Below are 13,487 nucleotides of genomic sequence, written 5' to 3'. Positions count from 1 at the left end.
GATCTTGTTTTTCAACTTCTGCCTGAGAGTGAGATCATCCCATACTCTCCCTTCTGTTTATGACTTATCTCACTTAATATGATTCCTTCAAGTCCATCCAAGACAGGCTGAAAATGGTGAAATTGACATTGTTAGTAGCTGAGGAGTATTTCATTGTGTATCTAGACCACAACTTGCTCAGCCACTCATCAGTTGTTGGACACCTGGTTTGCCTCCAGGTTTTGGCTATTACAAATTGTACTGCTATGAACATAGTTGCACACAAATCTTTTTGGATGGGTGTGTTTACTTCATTAGGATATATCCCCAGGAGAGGAATTGCAAGGTCATAGGGTAGGTCCTAAATAAATATCTTTTTAAAGGTCAGTGGCATCATTTTTTAATAGAAATAGAGGCATATGTGGTTCAGGAGGTGTTGCAGTGGATAAAGCATTAGATTCTCAAGAATGAGGTCCTGACATCAATCCCCAGTAGCACATGTACCAGAGTGATATCTGGCTCTTTCTCTTTCTCCTCCTATATTCTTCATGTATTCTCCTATATTATTATTCTTAAATAAATAAATAAAATCTTTAAAATTCTCCTATGTTATTATTCTTAAATAAATAAATAAAATAAAATAAAGGAAATAGAGACATGAAGATAACTTATACGGATGCATAAGATCCATGTTTTTGAACCAAGAAGTCACTCCCTCTCACCTCAGTTACTGAGTGGCACACCAGCTGCTGAATTGCTTTCCATGATTACTAACTCTCTCCTCTTTCAAGGTCAAAGATTGCCCTTACTGTGCTGACAGGCTCAAGGTAATGCAGATAAACCTTGAAGTGTTGACCTTGTCTGAGTTCAAGTGTAATTAAAAGGTGTGCCTACACACGCCAACTGTTTGCACCATGTTGTCTAGAAACCAGATGTCTCTGAGCCTGCTCAGGATATGTGCGCATGCAGTCTGCTCACAGGCCCAGAGTTCAGGGCAGTTTTCATAAAGCACTAAAAACTGGCCTGAAATTAATCACAGTCAAGATGCTTTCTAGCTAGGTTTAAAACTTGGAGGAAGAAGGCTGTCTTTTTCCCTACACCTGGGGGACGGACTGGGGGAGACACAGGTGGATTCCATACTTCCCATCTTTGGCATCTGTGTTTTGATATTTGTAGAATACTCATTCCTTAGAGTCCTGCTGATCACAAATGTTTTCATTACAGTTGGCCTTTTATTACTAGTGGTATCTGTGCTCCCAGCTATGTGATGCAGAGGGAGAGAAAAATGAGTGTTAGAGAGAGAGAGAGAGCCCCACTGCCACTATTCTAGAGGCTTCTAACCTTCCTGAAAACTTCATTCCAGGATGCCAGTCTGGGATCTGCCATGTCTGCCTCACAGAGCACTCAGAGCCTGGCTTAAAGAATAGAAGAGCTCTTATCCCAAGGGAACAGCTGAATTCATCCAAGCTCAGCAGGATGTCAGGTTAGTGGCTGAAGTTGAACTTAAACAAAGTAGCATGGTAAAAACCAGAAATGTATCTGGATAAACAAAGTCATGTTGAAAAACTCCTGTCAGGAGTCAGTGAAATAGCTCACTCGGGTAGTGTGTTGTTTTGCCATGTGCATGACATGGGTTTGAGCTCAGCCTGCACTATATTGAAGAAAGTTGTGGTGCTGTGGTCTTTTTCACTCTCTGCCTTTCCATAGCTACCTAGAAAATGAAAGGAGGAAGAAAGAAAGAAAGAAAGAAAGAAAGAAAGAAAGAAAGAAAGAAAGGGAGGGAGGAAGGAAGGAAGGAAGGAAGGAAGGAAGGAAGGGAGGGAGAAAGAAAGAAAGGGGGAGGGAGGAAGGAGAGAAGGAAGGAAGGAAGGAAGGAAGGAAGGAAGGAAGGAAGGAAGGGAGGGAGGAAAGGAGGAAGGGGGAGGAAACTATCTAAAAGGTTACCAACTGCTTGTCTTTCTGTATTTCCTCTTCTACAACCTTCAGAAAATTTGAGTGTCTTATAAAGCTAAAGAAGTCTTACCCAGGAACAGGTGGCGGTGCGCTTGACTTAGCACACGTGTTACAGAGCACAAGGACCCAGGCTGGAGTCTCTGGTCCCCACCTGCAGGGGGAAAGCTTCACGAGTGGTGAAGCAGGGCTGCACGTGTCTCTCTGTCTCTTTCTCTATCTCCCCCTTTCCTCTCAATTTCTGACTGTCTTTATCCAATAAATAAATAAAGATAACAATTTTTAAAAGAAGTATATACATATTAAAATATCAAATATATAGAGAGAGGAGAGAGAGTGAAAAATATCTAACAAATTTGTAAAAGGTTCAGAGGGAAACAGAAGAAAAAGAGTCATTTTTCTTTAAATAATTTGTATTTTTAGTGATTTAACAGTAGCTTATAATATTATAAGATTTCAGGAGGTTAGTATCGTATCCATATGAGTCTGCATATAACCCACCACCAAAGTTCCCCCTTCCCTCCAGTAGCCATCATATTTTTACTTTTTTATTTTATTTATTTACTGGATAAAGACAGAAAAATTGAGAGATAGGGGAGATAGAGAGAGAGCAATGAAGAGAGACACTTGTAGCACCGTGTCACCATTCATAAAGCTCTCACCGGCGGGTGGGCATAGGGGCTTGAACCTGAGTCCTTGTGCATGGTAGAGCATGCACTCAGCCAGGTGCGCCACTGCCCAGCCCCAATCTAGCATGATTTTCACAAGGTCTAAGAGATAATTTAGCTAATAATTTCTTTTTTTTTCTTTTGCAAGTTTTTTTTTTTTGAAAGATCTTTTTGTTAAGATGTTTGTTTGTTTGATGAGAGAAGTTGACTAGAGCACCACTTGGCTCTGGCATATGGCCGTAAAAACAATGGGAAGACACTTGAATCTGGGTGGAAGGCATAGTGGGGTTGATACCAGACAGAAGTGTGAGGCTGTAGTTCTGTAAGCAAATGGGAACTCAATACAATGTGTCAATAAAGAAAGAACTATCAAGCGGCCAGGTGTTAGCACACCTGGTTGAGCACTTGCATCAGTGTATACAGACCCAGGTTCAAGGCTCAGGGGAAGCTTCATAAGTGATAAAGTAGTGTTGCATCTCTCTCTCTCTCCCTCTCCCTCTCCCTCTCCCTCTCCCTCTCCCTCTCCCTCTCCCTCTCCCTCTCCCTCTCCCTCTCCCTCTATATCACCTTCTCTCTCAACTTCCCTCTTTTTTTTTCCTTTCTTTTGCCTCCAGGGTTATTGCTGGGGCTACACTATGAATCCACTGCTCCTGGAGCCTATTTTTTTCTTTCCCTTTTGTTACTCTTGTTCTTTTATCGTTGTTATGGTTATTTTTGTTGTTGTTATTGTTGTCATTGCTGTTAGGACAGAGAGAAATTGAGAGAGTAGAGAAAGACAGAGAGAGGGAGAGAAAGATAGACACCTGCAGACCTGCTTCACCACTTGTGAAGCGACCTGCCTGCAGGTGGGGAGCCAGGGGCTCGAACTGGGATCGCCAGTCCCTGCGCTTGGTGCTATGTGCACTTAACCCCCCCCCTCAACTTCTCTCTGTCTCTACCCAAGATAAACCCTAGGTGAGTGATCACGCAGGTGTGAGGCCACCTGAAGCTGATGAGCCTTCAGAGATCTCTGTGGTGCCCCTGCCAACCTCAGATGGCTTGCTGGCCCAGCCACCACACCAAAAATAGGTAGGGTGGAGTTAAAAGCAAATAGAGCCAACTTCCTTTTTTGCAAACCCAAGAAAGGTCTCTCAAGGGAATCCAGGTGGATTCTGAGTGCCTCCAAAGGAAATGGAAGCAGACCATTTGGAAAAACCCCAAAGTCTCTGAAAGCCAGGAAAATGCAAAAACACACTCCCTTAATGGAAAGAGAGCCGCAGGCAAGAGTAACTGAGTGGGAGGGACAGGAAGGACATTGCCAGACACCTCAGCAGATCAAAAAACCCTTTTACCAGTCCCATCCCGAGTTTTCTCCCAGTGGTCCACTCTGATGCTCCTTCTCACTTGAAGAACACACTGGAATCTTCACTTGGCTCAAACATATCCACACATGGGCCTGCCAAGATGCTTAGTACCTGGGGATTTCTGAATGAGAAGCAAATGCTGTGCTTGTTGTAGGCAGAATGTTGAGCTAAAGCAATTCAAAAAAAAAAAAAACAAAACAAATAAATGACTACCTTTGGGGTCTTTAGAACTGGTGTTTTTCCTGCTTCTAAAGTCCTTTTTTAATCTCATCCCCTGAAACAGCCCAGCTGTGCCCACAATAAAAAAAAAAAAAAATTAACGTGCACAATGCTACCTTCTCCTGGTAATGATTCATAGCATGTTAGAATAATTTCTCTTTTTGTTTTCAGATTTTTTTATTCTTTTTTAATTTTTTGTTAGTGACTTAATGTTGATTTACAAAATTATAAAATAGCAGAGGTCTAACTCTGCAACATTCCCACCACCAGAGTTCTGTGTCCCCATTCCCTCCTTTGGAAACTGCACTGGTTCTTCCAAGGTCACAAACATGGGTTGACAATAATTTCTATTAAAATATATATAGAGAGAGAGAGAGGAAAAAAGTATTTATTTTTAAATATTTAAATGTATATATTTATAGAAAAAAAAATATATATATATACACATTTTTTTCTATAGACCTGCCTACTCTTCCTTTTTAAGTGGCATCTACATCTGTTACTACTTCCAAATGTCTTTCCTTCTTTCCTCTTCTCTCTCCAGGTCCTGATGGAGTTGAGAGTTCAGTCATCTTCCCCTATCATTTCTCTCCCACTGGGAGTATGGACCAAAATTCTTTATGGGATGCAGAAGGTGGAAGGTCTGGCTTCTGTAATTGCTTCTCCACTGGACATGTGCATTAACAGGTCTGTCCATATCCCCAGCCTGTTTCTATCTTTCTCTACTAGGGTAGGGCTCTGGAGAGGTGAGACTTCAAGACACATTGGTGAGGTTATCTGCCCAGGGAAGTCAGGTTGGCATCATAGTAGCATCTGCAACCTGGTGGCTGAAAGGCGGCAAGATACAAAGCAGGACAAATTGTTTAATAAACAGGAACAGCAAAGTAGGAATCAAGTAGATGATAGCAGGTATCTGAGTTGAGAGAAGCTGGGAAGTCTATTTTAGGTATGTTCCTAGGGGACCATGCATGACTTTAGTAATTTTTGCTTGATCTCGATAACTAACATGCAGGTGACTAAAAATATTGTCTGGGAAGATGGCGTCAAAAGTTGACAACAGGGCTGTAAAACTGGATAGATCAGGGCAGAGAGTAGCTCCCCAACTTGAAGAAAATATATAAATACAATTAACTGTTTACCCTATTTCTCTGACCCAGGGCCCATATATGTTCATATTTGGCATAGGAGCCTGTGTAACCTCTGAATCCCTGTCAGTCTGAGCTCACAGTCCACTGCTGAGGACATTCTAGGCTGCACTCATTTCAGGACCCGTCTTCCTCGAGCGGCAGAACAGGATGACGCAGCCTTTCTTTGGAGAGTAGGGCAGTCCCTACCAAATTTATTTTTATGAGTTGTCTAGAGACAGACCAGAGCACCACTTAGCTTCTGACTTACAATATTACCATGGATTGAACCTGGGCCCTCTGGAGCCTCAGGCATGCAAGTTCTGTGTTCTGAAAGATTCTCTCCCCAGCCTGAGACGATACCTAACCACTATAGCCAATGTGTGGGCCACCTTCTCACCTTTCCATGTTGATCACTGATACAAAAGTTAACTCCATTGAGCCAAACATGGAAAGCTACAGCATTGCTGTTTTTTTTTTTAATGTCTTCTTTTGTGAGATATTGATCTTTAACTTTTCAACTTCTCTTTTTTTAATTTTTATTACCTTTATTTATTAGATAGAGAAAGCCATAAATCATAAGTGAAAGGAGTGATAGAGGGAGAGAGACAGAGAGACACCTGCAGCACCGCTTCACCATTCCTAAAGCTTTCCTCCCTGCAGGTAGGGACCTGGGGGTTGAACCTGGGTCCTTGCTCATAGTAACATGTGTGCTCAGCCAGGTGCACCACTATCCAGCCCCCAGCATCGCTTTTAAAACTTGGTGCTTTAAGGCCAAGGAAAGGTAGAGTCACTAGAACATGTCTCTACCATGACTGAGGCCTCGGGTTCACATGGAAGTAGCACTGTGTGATGTTTCTCCTTCCCTCTCCCTCTCCCTCTCTCTCTCTCTCCCTCTCTCTCTCTCTCTCTCTCTCTCTCTCTCTCAAATAAAACAAGAAAAATAAAAGTTAGTCAAGGAGCCAGGCAATTTCAGTCTCGCTTAAACCTCTTACACATTCCCTTCACATCAATCTGCAGTTCTTCAACCATCATGTGAAGACAAACTGTGCAGGTTTTGAGAGTGTGAGCAAGAACTGAGTGGAACGTCTTTTTGTTTGGAGTTTTGTTTTACTGAAATTACAGTATCTTAGCAATTTCAGGTTGTATCATTCCATCAGCATCAGAATAAGCCACATTTTAATCTTGTTTTTAATCTTTTAGAAACAGGCTGGGAGTCTGGATCCACCTACCAACATCCATGTTCAGCAGACAAGCAATCACAGAAGCCAGACCTCCTACCTTCTGCACCCCCAGAAAGAATTCTGATCCATAATCCCAGAAGGAAAAATAACAGGGAAGTTTCCAGTAGAAGGGATGGAACACAGAATTCTGGTGTGGGAACTGTATGGAATTGTACCGTTATTTTATAATCCTGTTTATCATAATTAAATCAGTGATAAAAATTAAAAATAAAATAAAATTCTCTCTTTGGTGTATGTATGAAGATCTGGGTTCAAGTCCCTGTTCTCCAGATGTATGTGTGTGGTGAGGGGGGTCTTTATGAGTTGTAGAAAAGTGATGGGGGCCCAGGTGGTAGCACACCAGGTTAATTGCACATAGTGCAAAGTGTAAGGATCCTGGTTCAAGCCCCTGGCTCCCCACCTGCAGGGGGGGTCAATTCACAGGCGGTGAAACAGGTCTACAGGCGTCTGTCTTTCTCTCCCTCTCTCTGTCTTCCCCTCCTCTCTCGACTCCTCTCTGTTCTAGCCAACAACAGCAGCAGCAGTGGCAATAACAACAATAACAATAAGGGCAATAAAATGAAACAAATGGCTTCCAAGAGCAGTGAATTTGTAGTGCAGGCACTGAACCCCAGAAATAACCCGAGGAAAGAAAAAAAGAAACCAAAGTGCTGCTGACGTCTGCTGATGTCTCTTCTCTCTCCCTCTCTCTTCCTCTCCATCTATCTGTCTCTCACCTTCTATAAAAGGGGGGAAAACTTAAAAAGTGTCACCAAGGGCTAGGGAGACAGAAGAACGGCTTTGCAAAAAAAGACTTCCAAGTCCCAGGTTCAATCTCCAGCACCACCATAAACCAGACCTTAACAGTGTTCTGAAGCCTCTCTCTCTCTCTCTATCTCTCTCTCATATGTTTCTCTCTTTAAAATAAAAGATATATATATATATCGATCAGAAGTGGTGGAGTCACCATGAAGATACTGACCCCCAGTCATAACCCTAGTGACAAAAAAGTAGAAACAAGGTAAACTTCCATCTTTGATTGCTAACTCTCCCATTTAAAAGCCCTCATTTCCTCATTTGTGAGCATCCAAACATCCCTGGTAAGCTCAAAGCCAGATCTGCTTAGGAAGTATAAAGTTATCCCCACTCAGGTGAAGAGTGGGGCTCAGTCGCGAGCTAACTGGAGAACTTTGTAAAAAGCACCAGGCAGACAGCTTAGCAAGTCTTTGGTACAGCCCTGTGAGGCACAGGGGAGATGGCCCGATTTACAGAGGAGAAACTGCAGCTGACACGGCCACGAAGCCCTGTGACTAACGTCACAGAGCTAAAAAGAGCCAAAATTCAGAAGTCCTTTAGTCTGAGTACCATAACCTAGATTCTCAGTCCTTCCAGTGTGTGCGTGTGTGTGTGTGTGTGTGTGTGTGTGTGTGTGTGTGTGTGTGTGTGTGTGTGTGTGTGCGCGCGCCGAAAATGCTACAGGCCCTAGTAGGCGACTGCCTTTGTGCAAAGTACTTTAGAGAGGAAAAACACACAAGGTGGCTTTCTGAGTCTCCTTTGTCTTCTCTTCCTGGAGCCCCTTGCAATGGCCTGGTTACCATCTGGTCAGAGGTAATCACAAGAATGGTACAGACATGACACCCCCAGTCAGAGCAAAAGACAGCCAAGGGGCAAAGGAACAGTGGGTGAGATCCCGGCCCTGTGAGGGTGGGTGTCTGTCCAGTGTCTCGGCCTCCCTGCTGACAGCTGCACTGCTCAATCTCTCAGATATTCTGAGGAGTCTGCAGAAGGTCATATCTGCATAAGTCAAGTGCTCTGCAGTCTGGCCCGTGTTGGTACCTCAGGCTGGGTTCAGTCGCAAGAGTGAATTCTCATTAACCCTCCAGATTGCCTAAATGCCAGCCAGCGTCCATTCCGGAAGAGAAGAAGAAATGTGGGAGGAGTGAAGGGGGGAAACCTCTATGGGCCTTGCCAGAGCTGCTCCACAGACACTGAGGTCCAGAAGCCATTGCAGGAAGAAACCTTCATATTCACAAATCTCTTAGTTTATTTCATCATAATCCTTTCTTTTTTGGTTTTGTTTTGCAGAAATGTGTTGATCATAGTCCATCTCCCCCTTGTTTATTTTCTTTATTTGATAGGACAGAGAATTTGAGAAGGGAGAGGGAGACAGAGCAGGAGGGAGGGTGAGAAAGAGAGAGAGAGAGGAGAGAGAGACCTGCTATAATTGTTTCACATTAGTGAATCTTCCCTTCTGTAGGTGGTGAGCAGGAACTAGAACCCAGGCCCTTGTGCATGGTAACATGTGTGCTTAACCTGGTGTGCCACTGCCCGACCCCTGATTTTTTAATATTTATTTGATTTGATAAGCCAGAGAGAAATTGGGGTAGAAAATGGAACTCTAAAGGTAGAAAAAAGAGAGATACCTACAGCCCTGTTTTACTGCTTCCTCCCTACAGATGAGGATCAGGGGCTTGAACCCGGATCCTTTTGCATGGTCATGTGTGTACTCAACGAAGTTCACCACCACCTGGCCCCCAAATGTCCTGTCATGTAATGTGTCAGTTCAGAACTGGACCAAGTTAGTTTGTGAACTGGAGGTGGCAAAGACACCCAAGGATAGAGTGTGGTCATTCCAGATTGTCATCCATGTAATACAACCAAGCACAAGAGCCTCCATTTTATTTGTTGTATTGTTTATTTATTCATTTATTGTTTGTTTGTTTTTACCAAAACTCTGCTCAGCTCTGGGCTTATGGTATTGTGGGGAATTGAACCTGGGACCTGGGAGCCTCAGACATGAGAGTCCTCTTACATGACCTTTGTGTATTTATTTTTTATTATATGTATATATGTGTGTGTTTATTTGTCTTTAACTAAAGCACTGTGCTCTCTGGTTGGTGATGGTTCTGGGAGTTGACCCTGAGCCCTTGGGTGCCTCTTTGCATAACCATTATGCAGTCTTCCCCAACCCTCTATTTTAACTTTTTTTTTCTTTCTTTCTCTCTCTCTTTTTTTTTTTTTTTATCAGAGCACTGCTCAGCTCTGGCTGACGACGGTGTGGGGGATTGAACCTAGGATTTCGGAGCTTCAGGCATCAGAGTCTTTTCTGTATAACCATTATGCTATCTACCCCCACCCTGTTTTAACTTTTAACTCAGTCACCTGGTGCTAACCATGACTTTCACTTCGATGAAGTGAAATAACTGTGTTAAAATGGAGGACACCCCCCCACGCCCTTCATCGGCACTGTTCCAGCCTTTAGGTCCATGATTGTTCAACAATTTGTTTGGCTTTGTATGTTAACTCTCTTTTCAACCACCAGATTCCAGATGCTACCAAGATGCCAACCAGACTTCCCCAGACAGACAACCCCACCAATGTGTCCTGGAGCTCCACTTCCCCAGAGCCCCACCCTACTAGGGAGAGAGAGAGACAGGCTGGGAGTATGGATTGACCAGTCAATGCTCATCTTCAGTGGGGAAGCAATTACAGAAGCCAGACCTTCCGCCTTCTGCATCCCACAATGACCATGGGTCCATACTCCCAGAGGGATAAAGAATAGGAAAGCTATCAGGGGAAGGGATGGGATACAGAGTTCTGGTGGTGGGAATTGTGTGGAGTTATACTCCTCTTATCTTATGGCTTCGTTAATGTCTCCTTTTTAAAATAAATTTTTAAAATTTTTAAAAAATAAAGAACTGTGTTATTTCTACTTAGCTATGATCACTAAGAAAGAAATGCTTGCACTGTGAATATGTGTGTCTGATGAACCACAGACCAGCTGCAGGTAGAAAGCAGAGAACAGATGAGTAGCATCCTTGGGGAAGGTCTCTGATGCCTGGCACAGAAATTTCCAGATGTAAGCCTGGCACAACCGTGTTATCTTAAATCTGTTTCTACCAACATAACAGGCTGACTTGAACATCCCAACCACAGGCTTCAGAAAGACAACCTCTCAACTGAACCCTTTCACCCGCTCCAGCACAACACCCCCTTCCCCAAACTCCCCTCCCCTGGATCTTCCTTCCCCTACAAAGCCCCCCGTCAGCAAGCAAGATCATGTTTGGAGTCTACCATTTTCTCTGGCCATTAGCACCAGAAAATAAACCATTTCCCTCTCCTCAATCCTTATCTTTGAAAGGATGACTTTGAGCAAAACTTGGCACACCTAGAAGCAATACTCACAGCCTCCAGCCTGGTGCTTTCCACCCTGAAATCCCAGAAGCTTAGACTTTCTGCCTCAAAGCTGCTTTAGGAAGTGGGGACAAAGGCCCAAGACTTCAGTCCTTTCTTCCAAGAAGATGATTTCACCTTCCTTTTTTTATTAGTGATTTAACATTGATTGACAAAGTTACAATTTTCACACCGCTCCCACAACCAGAGTTCTGTGTCCCTATTCCCTCCATTGGAAACTGCAGTAGTTGTCCCAAAGTCACAGATATGGGTTGACTATTATTTTTATAACTATCTTTCTATCTATCTACAAATAAATTTTCCCATTTTTTATATTCCTGCCTTCTATTCCTTTCTAAGTCAAACCCACACCTATTACTATTTCCAAATGTCCTTTTTTTTTCCCTCTTCTTTTCTGGGTCTTGATAGAATTGGAGTTCAAAGCCCTCCAGCTATCTTCCCCTAATATTTCTCCACCTTTGGGAGTATGGACAAAAATTCTTTTGGGGGTGCATAAGGTAGGAGTACTGGCTTCTATAATTGTTTCTCCACTGGACACAGACATTGGCAGGGGGATATATCCCCCCAGCCTGTTTCTATCTTTCCCTAGTAGGGGCAGGGCTCTGGGGAGAGGAGGTTCCAGGACACATTGGTGAGGTTGTCTGCTTAGGGAAGTCAGGATGGAATCATAGTAATATCTGCAACTTGGTGGTTGAAATATAGTAATATATGAAGCAGGGTAAAATATTTAATAAACATGAATCAGAAAATAGGAATAGAGCAGATGAGAATAGATATCATAGGTGGAAAGTAGTTAGGAAGTCTATTTTAGTCTTTAGGTAAGTTCCAAGGGGCCTATGAATTTTATAGTTTTTGCTTGAGCTTGATAGTTAACATGGAGATGGACTAAGAATATTGCCTGGGAAGATGTAGTCAGAACTGAGAAAAGAACTAGAAAGCTGGACTGGGGCAGAGAGTAGCTCCCCAATACAATTTCACTTTTGTCTCTTAGGAGTGCTGAAGCTTCATGCAGGACTGGAAGGAAAGCATGTCAGCTGCTCAGAGGAAAACTGGGACACCACTAAGATAATCTTTCTATGGGGCAGGTCAAATTGGGGTCCTGGTGCTGAGTCTGGGCCAGAAAGGAGCTAACTTAGAATAGAAGACAAACATCCAAATTCCTGGCCTCGTGATCAACTCGTGCCCCTCTGGAACTTTTGTCTACTGTTTCTGTCCTGTCATCATTGTTCAGCCTTCATTTTATTTATCTGAATGCACTAATTTGGTTCATTTGCTTCTGTGGCTGTTTACTACTCAGTGGAAATACTGGTTCATGAAGGCACTTGCTCACTCTTTCTCGTTTAATATGGCTGTTTCGAATCCACTTACATGGTGGATAGAACATCACAGAAGCTGAATGAATGAGCAAAAGAATAAGTGAATGGATGAAATGTGCAGTACTCAGAACATGTTTCTGCTGTCTAGCCTTGTAGTAGTAAAGTCTAATATAATATATAATAATATATATAATATATAAGGCTAATATATATATAATATCTCTCTTGTTGGGTCAAGTGTCGGGAATTGAACTAACTCCCCTTGCTCCATGCTGCATTGCTGATAGAATGGCCTATTTACATAATCATTGTTTTGCCTGATCTATCTTCTTTCTACCTCGAGACCAGCCCTGCCTGCAGGGTACATTAATCCCACCAGTTAAAACCATAGCAACGGTTGCTAAGGACACTTCCACCTTCCCAGCATGCCTTTTGCCTCTCTCCACCCCCTTTCCTAGCCATCTCCATTCCTGACTTGCCACTTCCGGTTTTATGCCATAAAACCCACTTCTGTTCCTGGTTTTGCTCTTTTTTTCTCTCCTGCGTCCCAACCTGGAGAAGGGTTGGCACGTAGAGCAGGAGGTGGCCATTGCAGTTTGGCGCCAGGTGGTTTAACCCATTGTGCTCACACCCGACTCTGGGGCTCTGCATGAATAAGAATTGTATTATCACGCCCCCACAAGTTCCTGGTCTCTCTCCCATGAAGCTAGCCCCACAGTCGAGTAAGCAGGATTTAAAGGCAGCATCTGAGAGTTTTATGGACAATACTGAGCTCTAGGCTTAGTGACACAAAGAAGACTGCCAATGGGCTTTTAGCAGGTAGATAAATTTCTTCACTCACTAGTAAAATTGAGCGAGTTGGTACGTGCAGTAGGTGTTCAAATATACTAAATGATCGCTTAACTGATGGGCTGTTTGGTCAGCTGGTTAACAAACTGAGCAGTAAAGTTCTATAAAAATTAGATGTTTCAGATGTGTCCTGGAGTGCCACCTCCCCAGAACCCTGCCCCACTAGAGAAAGATAGAAGCAGGCTGGGGCTATGGATCCACCTGCCATGTCCAGTGGAGAAGCAATTACATAAGCCAGAACACCCACCTTTTACAGCCCAAAGAGATTTTTGGTCCATGTTCCCAGAGGGATAAAGAATAGGGAAACTTTTTTTTTAGACTGTAGAGGTTCTTCTTTATTTATAATAGTATAAATGGTTTGCAAAATGTATAGCAAAGTCATATTATAAAGCAATCATAATTGAAAATGTTCTTTTTAATAATAGCTGATATTTAATAAAAAGCAAGCCTGTAATTTTATAAACTAAGGACAATTTAGTGGTTTTTATTTTTTAATTTTTTATTTATTTATAAAAATGAAACATTGAAAAAAACCATAGGATAAGAGGGGTACAACTCCACACAATTCCCATCACCCGATCTCCATATCCCATCCCCTCCCCTGATAGCTTTCCTATTCTTT

The sequence above is a fragment of the Erinaceus europaeus genome, chromosome 5 (assembly GCF_950295315.1).
Source record: "Erinaceus europaeus chromosome 5, mEriEur2.1, whole genome shotgun sequence".
In the NCBI taxonomy this organism is placed as follows: domain Eukaryota; kingdom Metazoa; phylum Chordata; class Mammalia; order Eulipotyphla; family Erinaceidae; genus Erinaceus; species Erinaceus europaeus.
Note: the sequence above shows the minus strand (reverse complement) of the source record.